Source organism: Leptonychotes weddellii, chromosome 14 (assembly GCF_054177405.1).
Source record: "Leptonychotes weddellii isolate Sample4059 chromosome 14, ASM5417740v2, whole genome shotgun sequence".
Taxonomy (NCBI): Eukaryota; Metazoa; Chordata; class Mammalia; order Carnivora; family Phocidae; genus Leptonychotes; species Leptonychotes weddellii.
Genome location: NC_138382.1, coordinates 44,073,388 through 44,085,522, shown reverse-complemented (window position 1 = coordinate 44,085,522; position 12,135 = coordinate 44,073,388). Strand labels below are relative to the sequence as shown.

The 12,135-nt window shown below is 36.5% G+C and overlaps 1 pseudogene; it reads left to right on the top strand.

The window, feature by feature from the left end:
- Window positions 1–511: 511 nt before the first annotated feature.
- LOC115940674 (U4 spliceosomal RNA) lies at window positions 512–577 on the top strand (annotated as a pseudogene).
- Window positions 578–12,135: the final 11,558 nt, after the last annotated feature.

The window sequence follows — 12,135 nt, the reverse complement described above, 5'->3', positions numbered from 1 at the left end:
AGAGCCTATAACATCAAGAGAAGTAAGAAAATAATAAGAAGGATCTGTTTTCCATGGATAGCTTGTACTACTTACTATTCTGTCCTGAGAATAGACCCAATATTCATAACACATAAATCACTAGCATTTCAGAGAAGAGAGTGGTTATCACCCAAGTGGTGAGGTGACATTGAAGTTTCAGGAAGACTATGTGTTCTAAGCTGCGTCTTGACCCATAAATTCCCTACACCAACTGGTAACCAGACACATGTGTCAATTTCTAAAAGACAAATGTAGATGACCCCTAAAAAGATGGCTTTATGTCAATGACCTAGACTGTCCATCTCTACTAACTTTTCCAACTATCTCATGAGGGTCATATATGGGTAGTCAAGCTTTCCACAAAGAAATAAAGTTTGACAAATCTTCCCATACTACTATGTTTCCAAATAAAAGATCCATTTTCTGAAGAAAGCAACTAGAATTTATACGCAAACATAATTTTTAGAAAATTACTTTGGAGTAGATATGGAGCTTTGCACAGTGGCAGTATCGTAGCCAATGAGGTTTATCCAAGGCGCGATTATTGCTAATTGGAGTAGATATGGATGTGAATTTATTCTGTTGAGTCATATTTACCTGCTCTCATCTTTAAAACTGGTCATGATGCTGCATTTCAATGGTGTAAACCATAAAACAGTTAAAAGGCATTAAGATTTATTCCCCATGATACTCCTAGGGAAATTTTGTAATAATCCTGTTGAGGTTGTTTTCATACCTAGAGTTTATTTATTTGTTTGACTTCTAAATGGATACACTTACTTAGCTCAGGCTTCACAACATTACATCATTGGACAAAAGTCCATAGAAAAATGTGGCACCAATGACAGGAACATATAGAACAATTTGAGATTGTGAAATAATCTGTCAATTAAGAGGTTCATTTATAAGCATGGAAAACCCACCACAAAGTGGCTTAAAAGGTGGCTGGGTGATAGACATTGGGGAGGGTATGTGCTATGGTGAGCTCTGTGAATTGTGTAAGACTGGTTGAATCACAGACCTGTACCTCTGAAACAAGTAATACATTATATGTTTAAAAAAAAAGAAGAAGAATATAGCAGGAAGGGAAAAATGAAGGGGGGGAAATCAGAGGGGAAGACGAAACAAACTGAGGGTTCTAAAGGGGAGGCGGGTGGGGGGATGGATTAGCCTGGTGATGGGTATTAAAGAGAGCATGTTCTGCATGGAGCACTGGGTGTTATATGCAAACAATGAATCATGGAACACTACATCAAAAACTAATGATGTGATGTATGGTGATTAACATAACATAATAAAATTTAAAAAAATAAAGGGCACTAATTGGCTGTAGTAAGTAGAAACAAAAAGAGACCAAGCTTTAGACTTGATTTGATTCAGGGCAACACAAAGTCAACAAGACAGCTTTTCTCCTTTCTTCTCCTTTACCTTCAGCTGTGTTAACTTCATCCCCAAAGTGCCACTCTTTTCAGTGACAATTTCAAGGGCTATATACACTTCTTTATCATCAGTGGAAGGAGAGAGACTCAGAAAAATTCCTGATGAGACAGAAGAGACTTATTTCCCATCCGACCATAACAAACCTTTTACCCAGTCTTCTTAGAACTAATTGAGTCAGGGATGACAAGTTTTTTTTCATATTTTCAGATTATGGTCATACTGAAAATATTTTATAAACTATTATGGTATATTTCCATTTTAACACCTTCATGTAAGAATTTCATAGTGCCAGAAAATGATGACCTTGAAGTATAAAGACAGTATTTTGATTATAGGGCAGAACATTTTTGCTATCACCTTTAAAATGTTGCCACATTCATTAACTTCTTGGGTTATAAAAAGCACATAGAATCCATTTCCTATCCTTCAGTACATTTTTATATCCACAATGCAGTAATCAGATACTGATGAATGTAATAATTTGGGGAGAATTTAAAGATTAAAACTTTTCAGGCAGCACAATGATTTAAAATCAACCAGGAAAAAGCTCCCTCAAAATATTGTTTTATGTAATTTTCTAGCCATTACCATAATAACAAAGTAAAACTAGTTCAATTTTATAAAGAAACTAAAGGAAAATGTTTCACGTTTGCTGTTCCCTTGAAAACACCATTATTAGTGATCAGTTGAAGAGGGCAAAATTTTAATTTGGGGGGGGAAGGGTGGAATCCTTTTTAGGCAAAAATCAACTTTGTCTCAGTTTACAATAAATTATTGAAGAAAGAAAGACATTACTTTGATTTGAAGTATTATAGGGGTACCTGGGTGGCTCATTCGGTTAAGCATCTGTCTTCAGCTCAGGTCATGATCCCAAGGTCCTGGGATGGAGTCCCACATCAGGCTCCCCGTTCAGCAGGGAGTCTGCTTCTCCTTTTCCCTCTGCCCCTCCCCCTGCTCATGCTCGCTCTCGCTCTCTCTCTCTCTCTCTCAAATAAATAAAATATTTAAAAAAACCCAAAGTATTACAAAATATTTCATTGTTACACAAAAAGTAAAATTAAAGTTTAAAATACTAGCAAATTGAACTAACATAAATCATTCATCAATGTACTTTACTCTTTTTAACAAATCCATAATTACAGAAAAATAGGTTAGGAAAGATGTCCTTTTCCTTCAATTTGGTCATATTAGCTTTGAATCACTAGGCAAACCATACAACTCTCTGACCCTTAAGGTCTTCATCTATAAAATGAGAGAAGTAAACCAAATGCACTCAAACATCTCTCCCAACCTACAAATTTGTATACCATTGTTATCTTTTTTTTTCTTTTTTTAAAGATTTTAATTATTCATGAGAGAGAGAGAGAGGCAGAGGAGAAGCAGGCTCCCAAGGAGCAGGGAGCCCGATGCGGGACTCGATCCCAGGACCCTGGGATCATGACCTGAGCCGAAGGCAGACGCTCAACCATCTGAGCCACCCAGGCACCCCTACCATTGTTATCTTAAGTAATCCTTTAAGGAATGAGGGTTAAACCTCAATGTGTCTTCTAGATACATAAAGCTCCCCTTTAAGTTGCAAAGCTTTACTTGGAGCATTTACAATAAATGCATTATGTTTCCCTGTCACCTTAAAAAAATATGAACTATGACTGCTAACACAATCTCCTAACTTCTTAGTCCTGCCTCTCAAACTTGTCAGCTGTTGGACTAGATCAGCACAGACTTCTGGGCCTTGGCTCCCATTCTCTGCAACCACGGGAAGAAGTTGGGAGTCTCAGAATGAAGATACCGGAACCTTCCCTTTCTCTCTCTCACTGTTTTGAACACCAAAAGGAATACCATGTAACAAAGTATATACAGATATTTTGTATATGCATATACACATAGATACATATACCATGTCCAAAGTATATCTAATGCAAAGAATTACTTTTGAGGAACAGTTCTTACTTTTTTTCTAATGAAAATACTTGGATATTACATAAAATATGTCTTATTTTAGAGGACGTGTAGCTTTATGGTTCAAATCTTCAATTAACTGACAATTCTGCACTCATTTTGTTTCATTTCTAACTTGCTGCTTTATTGTCTAATTGCATAGGGCCTAATACTCCCTTTGTTTCTCCTAGAGTTTCGAAGTTTGACCTTTTAGCACATGAAAATGAAAACTTACAGCTCTCTCTCTGTTACTTGAGCAAATTCTCTATCACCATTCACTTTAAAACAGTGGTTCCCTAAACCGCTTTTTTTTGGTTTTGGTTTCGGGTTTTTTGGTTTTGTTTTGTTTTGTGTTTTTGCTTGAGATCCCTAGGCTCCAGCCCTAGAGATTCTGGTTCAGTACATCTGGGGCAGGATACAGGAAAGCTGTTTCTCAAAATTCCCTCAGGTAATTCTGAAATCAGCTAGTTTGGGAACTATTACTTTGCCCTCAATTTTAGCAGCTGCTTCTTATATTTTACAACAAATATAAAATTTTCTTCTGATATGCATCACAAGTACATTCAGAGAAAATTCCTGAGAACTAGATGTAGCAATCTTTTGCAAGAAAATTTTAAAATACGATATAAACAGAAGAGCTAAGACAATGCAAGTTGATGCTGAAAAGTGAGTGGTTGTACGCTCATGAGGCAATTGTTTTCTGCAGTATTCGTAGTCATTTCACTGGTAAACAAAGACTGGCTGATAACAGCTGTCATTACTAAATAAAATATGGAAGATCTTTAGGTAATAAAAATGTAACTAAGTAGTTAAACAGCTTGAGAAAATGTTTCTAACAGACCTAAATGAAAAGCATGAAATAAGCTGCAGTTTCCCATAGAAATTCAAAGATTTCTTTGCCTCTGGAGTTTACCCTTAATAGGACAAAAAAACTTAAACAAAACCACTACCACTGAAAACTAAGTTAAATTAAGTGCAAAAATGTAAGAGTAAAATATGTACCACTATATTTTTAAGGATGTTTAAAGCACAGATAGATTAATGAGTATTAAATGTATTAAAATGAGATAAAAAATGTTTGGTACCAAGAATGAACACCACTCCTTCCAAACTTGATACAAAAACCACATTTGGTTTTTCCAGCGTCCTAGATGTCTGTGTCCACTGCAGAATATTTTTTGTATGTGTTTTGCCTGTTTTCTTGGCCCACCCCTATCATGAGCCTCAAAGTTAAGAGTTGTCATGCTTCCAGGCAGCTGTGTTATATACCAGGAAGTCTTATATAGGTAAATATAACTGTCCCATAACATTCTAGGAGATATAGCTTTCGTTCTCCTTGAAATAGTGTACAAGATGTTATATAGGTGATCTATAACCCAAATCAGCCAGAGTGCTTTTCCAGATATCACCACTGGAGGCCAGGGTGTGGCTAAATACCTGTAGCTGTAGATTCAATTTTCTTCAGAGGAACACCATTTCCACATTGCTCTTAGGTGTCATGATATGAACTTGAAAGGAAGGGTAAACTATCTGTGTCAGTATGGCGTTTCATGCATTCTTGAAAAGTTCAGACCCCCTGTGACACAGATGGATAAGACATAAACCTTTTGTATTGGGTGTTCTGGTGATCTTACATTTGGCTCCAGTTCTATTTCAGCAGAGGTAATGTAACAGCAGTTTCAAAATCACTTCAATAATTTCATCTCTCTTGCAATTTGGATTAAAACCTCTCCATTTTGAAGAGCTGGAATTATTTTGCTTTTGCCACCAGACAATAAAGCAGCAAATCGAATAACATTCTAAATGAAATCCAACAAATATCCAAAAAGTACTGAACATTCTGGCTGATTGTAGGGATCTTCCTGAAGGTCTTCTTGTATTTAATCACACTCTGAGCTGTGGTGATTTCCTTGTGTCTTTTCTAGGTCCTTATCACCTTGACTGTAAAAAACATGTACAGTGTTTGCATCATCAGCATTTTCATCTTTAAAAAGCAAGCAATTCCTGGGGCGCCTGGTTGGCTCAGTCGGTTAAGCTCGGACTCTTTGATTTTGGCTCAGGTCATGATGTCAGGGTCATGAGATCAAGCCCCACGCTGGGCTCCACACTCTGCAGGGAGTCTGCTTGAGAGTCTTTCCCTCTCTCTCTCCCTTGCCTCTCTTGCATTCTCTCTCTCTACCCCATCCGCCCCTCCCCCCACTTGCATTCTCTCTCTCTTTCTCTCTCAAATAAATAAATAAATCTATAAAATAAAACAAAACAAAATGAAAACCCAAGCAATTCCTGACAACTTAATAAGCTAGTTCTGTAAAGCTGAGCTGATGGTATTCTCTGATTATCTGGGGAACTGGTTTATGATTGGGCTTAATCATGTCAGGTATAATCAGAAACAGTTTTATTTTTCTACCACCATTGCCTGCAAACACATCTGTATTACCTAGTTTACTGACCTCTGGGGAGCATCTCCATCAGATCTCCTGCTACTATGTTACCGAATCCAGGACATTCTTAGTCTAAATTCCGCCTCCAATCTGACTTTGGGCTCCTCCCCTCTGGCTCCGCTCAGGCCTCCCTGAGAGTTTACAGATTTGGCTGGGGGAAAGAGATGCAAGAACTTGATTTTCTTTTTTTATTCAACTAACTTCTCTACTCCTTCTTTCACCCCTCTTCTGCTTCTGATGGGTTCAGTGTTGGGAGCATGGGAAGAAAGACTTGTAGGAAGAAGGGCAAAGTGCTCTAAGTGTCAAGTGGTTTTATTTGTTTGTGGTTTTTCTTTATTTTTTAAATTCCAGTATAATTAATATATAGTGTTATATTAGTTTCAGGTGTACAGTGTAGTGATTTAACAATTCTATATATTGTTCAGTCCCCATCACCTTTTTCACCCATCCCCCACCCACCTCCTCTCTGGTAACCACCAGATTGTTCTCTGTATTTAAGAGTCTGGGTTTTTGTTTTTGTTTTTTTGTTTTTGTTTTTGTTTTTGTTTGGTCTCTTTGTTTCTTTGTTCATTTGTTTCTTAAATTCCGAGAAATGCAAATCAAAACATCAATGCGATATCTCCTCATACCTGTCACAATTGCTAAACTTAAAAACACAAGCAACAAGAAGTGTTGGCAAGGATGTGGAGAAAAAGGAACACTTGTTCACTGTTGATGGGGATGCAGCTGGTACAGCCACTCTGGAAAAGAGCATAGAGATTGTTTTTTTGTTTTTAAGGTGGCTCTTGGTACCCTCATCAGGGACACCATTCAAAAGTTGACTTTCTACTTCAAAGCCCATTTCTATATTCTTTGGAATGTCCTCCTTCTCTGCTCCCTTGCAGGGACCTTCACACTGTCCTCTTTTGATGCATCCCTTCTTCCATTTCTTGTCCTTAGTAGAATACCTCTAGCATCTTTCTGCTAAAGCTCTCACCTTATTGGCCAATCATCTTGGGTGAGTTACTTTTAAGATTTCTGGGGCTCCAGATAATACTTAGTCCTTACTAACTTTTTTTGCCTTATTCTTCCAAAATCAGACAATTCTGCCTTCAAAATTTTGCATGCAAGAGATAGCCACCAACTTCTTGGATGGCTTAAAACTCAAATTGCTGGGGGGTTAAGAACTCTCTTGCATTAATCTCCAGTAGCAGCATGGTAATTAGGATTTGCTGCTCAACAGGCCTCCAGTCCAGAAATAGAATGCCTGCCCTCTTCTTGCAGACAGCCCAAGTTTGTGAAGTAACTCTCTTGGGTTTCCTTCACTCAGCTTTAGATGGGGGAAGAGAGAGAGAGGAGCTTTCCCCTCCCCTACCCGGAAGGAAGGGAAAATCTTACAACTTCTTACTCTTATGAGTTTCTTCCATATAAATTTGTCTAAGTGACACTCCAGTCTACTCTAAATTTTGTTTGGAAGTAAGTGGTGATAGTGCCTAAACTGGTTGGAGCAGGCTTTAGAATGCAGATGTCTGGGGCCCCTGGGTGGCTCAATGGGTTAAGCATCCGACTCTTGATTTTGGCTCAGGTGATGATCTTAGGATCGTGAGACTGAGCCCCCATGGAGTCTGCCTGTCCCTCTCCCTCTGCTCCTCCTCCTCTCTCTGTCTCTCTCTCTCCCTCTATTAAATAAATAAAATCTTTTTTAAAAAATGCAGACATTCATGCTACACTCTCAGCTTAAGAGTTGCAGGCTAAGTTCTGAAACAACAGGACTTTAAGACATGAAAGTGGAATTAGCAATCCTTTTTTTTCTGATTCATTCTGTTGCTCACTTAGTAGTACAGCAGCCAAGCCAGAGAGCTTAATATTCTTTTCCCTATTATGCCCATGTTTCTACTGGCAGAAAAAAAATGTGGACAGAGGAGAGAGAAGGACTAAAAGGAATGGGGTACTAAATATATAACTGCTTCTATTATCCTGCCTCCTGAGATCCAAGACTCCCGGCTTATGAAAGGTTAACCACACTCTGCGATGGCACTATAGAACATGTGTGAGTCCCTTTTATCTAAAAACAGGGCTTTCTGAAGAATATAGAATTACATTCTTATTTTAATATTTAAGCCTGTGCTCAGTGAGATTCTAAAAGCCCAAAAACTTTTTCATCACAGGAAATAAATCAAGAGCCTATATTTAATACTGCACAAAGCAGAAATAACCCTACACACACACACACACACACACACAAGAAAAGAAAGGAGAAAAAGCACTCCTACAGATGTAGTACGTTAAACAGATACCCATAGCTTTTATCTTTAATGAGAGCCATTGAACACGTGGGAACCATGATTTAATAAGCTTTGTTTTAAATCCACATCAGATAGAAGACACTGAAAGCAAATGTGTACTCTTATCAAATACAACAACTGAATTTGAGCATATCCACTCAATACTAGAGGCACTGAAACTCATATATTATGTATAATTCCGTTTTGATTATATGCACAGATAAAACCAATGCAAAATTGTTTTCCATTTATACAGATAATAGACTTTCTCTTAAGTGGAACTCATTCCAATGTTGAAATAATGTAAAAAAAAAAAAAAGACCAAAATATATAAAGTAGTATTTTGTCTGAATAGAGGAACTAAATGTAATTTAACAAATTATTATTAATAAGAAACTGACAATTAAAATAGAAATTTAGTCACCTTCAATTTTTCAAACCAGATATGCTTTTTAGATACTAGTTGCTTTTAAAATAGTGTGGTGTCTCCTGGGAATACTGCATTCAGAGATTTTAATATTCATTTATTTTTGAAGATCATTGACTTATGACAAGAAAAACAATATGATTAATACTACAATGTTTAAGAAAATTAAAAATACAGTGATTACTGGAAAACATGATTTCTTTTTATGGAGAAATTCATTATTCCCCAATGCATCTGAAAAGCAAAGAAAAAAATCAACCAACCTTTTTATTTTTAATTAATTGAATTGAAGTTTGAAATTACTTCACCTGCTCAGTGTATAGAATTAAATGTCCCCAGAAATAGAAAAAAAAGAGTTGAATTATCAGATAATCATAAAAACAAGCTCCAAAAGGAGATTGTACAGTTAATAGCCTAATCATTTTGACAAAGAACACTCTTAATTCTTAACCACCTTTCTACAGTGATGACAACTAATAGAAAAGCAATTACAGTGTTAGAATTATTCTTACACCTGCTGAGTCTGACCCTTTATGTTTCCATAGGGAATCCAATAGGGTTCATGATGAATTGAGGTGGGATATTACACTAACTTTCTTTGAAGCTAATTGTGTGGCCACATTTACCAGCATCTAGCACAATAATTATCTGGCCAAGCATTCTTTGTTATGAGCAATATGTACAAAATGTGGGCAATCAGTAATAACTAGAAAATTGAGCTGGCAAAAAAGAAATCATTATAGATGAGTTGGACTTATACTCAATAGCATAATAAAGGATTACTCTACAAGAAGACTGTGTTAGCATAAAACTCTACACAAAATATGAAGTTGTACTCTAGTGATCATATTTCAGAACATCGGAAGAAAATGTATCCCTCTTGGTTCATGTTAAATAATAAAGCAACCCCCCACATGTAACAATATGAGCCCTCCAACACATGTGGAATCAATTTCTCCTTAATATTATACAGTACTCTTCTTGAATAGTAACTGTTCCTGAAGATGTCCTCATAAGACAGAAAATAAAAAATCAAATGATCATATATATGGAAGAAAAAAGAGTCCCTCACTTGCTCTCTCCTTTTTCTGCATTTGCAGGGGATTTGCATGGGGACAGGAGTACCTGTCTATGATGATTGAAAATGAAGATGGTTTTTTCCATAATCCAGGTTCACCCATGTTATAATAATAGGTGCAAGTTTTTGTAATAAATTAAAAGTAGGTAGGATAGAGTGATTTTTTTTAGTGTAACAATGCATAAACCATGCCAACAAATGCCATCAAACAGTATGAAACTCTCATTGCTTTGGGGATATTTGACCCTATAACCAAACTGGTCTTTTATCATCCTCCTCCATTCATGGAGATTCTAAACTCTACTGAGAAACATTCAAAAATAAGAAATGAAACAAAACAAGCACCTAACATAACATAAATGATTGACAGTCTCAAAAGCCTTAGAGGGTAGGAGGCAGATTCCAGACCAAGATGGCTAGGGCAGTCTGGGAAGAAAGAAGGAATTGGAAAGGGGGTGATTTGAGGGGTGGCCCCAACAATGGTGAATGTAAATCTGTCAGGCCCACTAAGGAACAACTAGGGTGAGAAATAACACAAATTTTCCATATTTTCTACCCAAACTGGACTCTTCTTAAACTGCACAAAGCAATTTGAAACTGAAATAGTGAATAGTCAATGAATACTGAATAACAAAATAGGATAATATATTTTTCTAGAATCTGTGTGTGACAGATACATTAAGAACACTCACATTAAAAGATTGGCTATGATTGGAAATATAATTTAATCTTTCTCTTTCTGTCCCTACAAAAGCAGCTCAAGGTTGCTCTTGCTGGGACTCTTAGGACCAATGTGTGGTGCGTGCATGCGTATGTGCCTGAGTGTGTATGTGTGTGTGTGAAGAGGGACAGGATGCCATCAACTACTGTTAATTCATTTCACAGGAATTACGCATATCAATTCTCTCCTAAATCCACTGGCCTGAGACTTTGCACAGCCTTTATTTTTACCCCTAAGTATGTGATGTATATTCCTCAGGAAAGTCTCCCTTCAGGATCTAAACCAAAACCTAGTGAAGCATCTGGGGATTGAGATAGTGGATAAACCTCTCATTTTCTAGTTCAGAACATTTTCAATGATTCCATTTGGCCAGCTCCAAATGGCACATCAAATTCTACACTTTTGTTCTTACTTTACCTTAGAAATCGTTCTTTTGCCCATTACTAGTCCATCAGCTACTTGTGAAATTGTTGGATTAATGTCCTGATTACTTCACACATAGTCCATTGACATTTTCTGAATGGAGAAGGGAAAAACACCCTACTGGACAAAGGTTATCATATTTTTTGTTTTGGGTTTTTTTTTTAGTAATTAACTTTCATAATTGCAGAAGTTAACTATCATCATTCTTGAGTTAAACAAAAGAAGTGGTTTTGGGGGTCTCATTCTTTCATTAAGATTTTTAAAACTCTCAACATGAATTCATAATGCATAATGAATCTATCATGAGTGAGTACTGGGACAGTCACAGAATATAAGATACAGCTAGCTCTGTCCAAAGAAGAATCAGTTACATGTGGTTACTTCAAGTACTCTAAGTACTTTGGAGCCAAGTAAACCTGAATTCAGATGAAAGCTTTACCATTTACTTAAATTATAATGTTGGGTAAGCTCTAAACCTTATTTTTTTTTTCAGTTCTAAAATGGTAATACAACATCAAATTCATAAGGACACTGTAAAGATAAAATAAAGTCTTTCAATTAATTACTCTGATAACACTCACAAGATCAACTGCTATCATTGTTCCTGAAACTTAGCTCAAAACATGGTAAATAGTAAATTCTCTCTACAAGAGTGTCCATGAAGGGAAAGAAATTTAGTGCCTGAACTTGAGAAGCTGGTGCTTGAATTTTCATATCTGTTTGTGTTATTAGATCTTTGAATGATTTTTCTTCATTCAGACAGTTTCATTTCTATTACGTTTTAAATAATTTCCTTAGAATTTCTAATCCACCCTTGGCATTCTTTGCTAGTACTTACCACTTTTATAGATTTATTCCTTTTTGCCTTTATTTTCCTTAATTTTTGTGGAAATTTGGGATGAAGGAGGAAGATAATTGGGTGATATTACTCTATCATGGTAACCTAAAAGTCTCAATGTATATTCTTTTTCTATTTTTTCAAATTTTTATTAAATTATAGTTAACTGGGGGCACCTGGGTGCCTCAATTGGTTGGGCCTCTGACTTGATTTTGGCTCAGGTCATGATCTCAGGGTCATGGAGTCGAGCCCCACATTGGGCTCCACACTCAGCATGGAGTCTGCTGGTCCCTCTCCCTCTGCTCCTCTCTTTGCTCATGCACTCTCTCTCTTTCCCTCTCTCTCTCAAATAAATAAATAAATAAATAAATAAATAAATAAATAAATAAAATCTTTTAAATAAATTCTAGTTAGTTGACAAATAGTGTAATATTGATTTCAGGAGTAGAATTCAGTGATACATCACTTGCATATAACACCCAGTATATTCTAATTTAGGTGACATAGATCTGTCTGGTTTCTTGGTTGGGGAGTATAGTTGTAA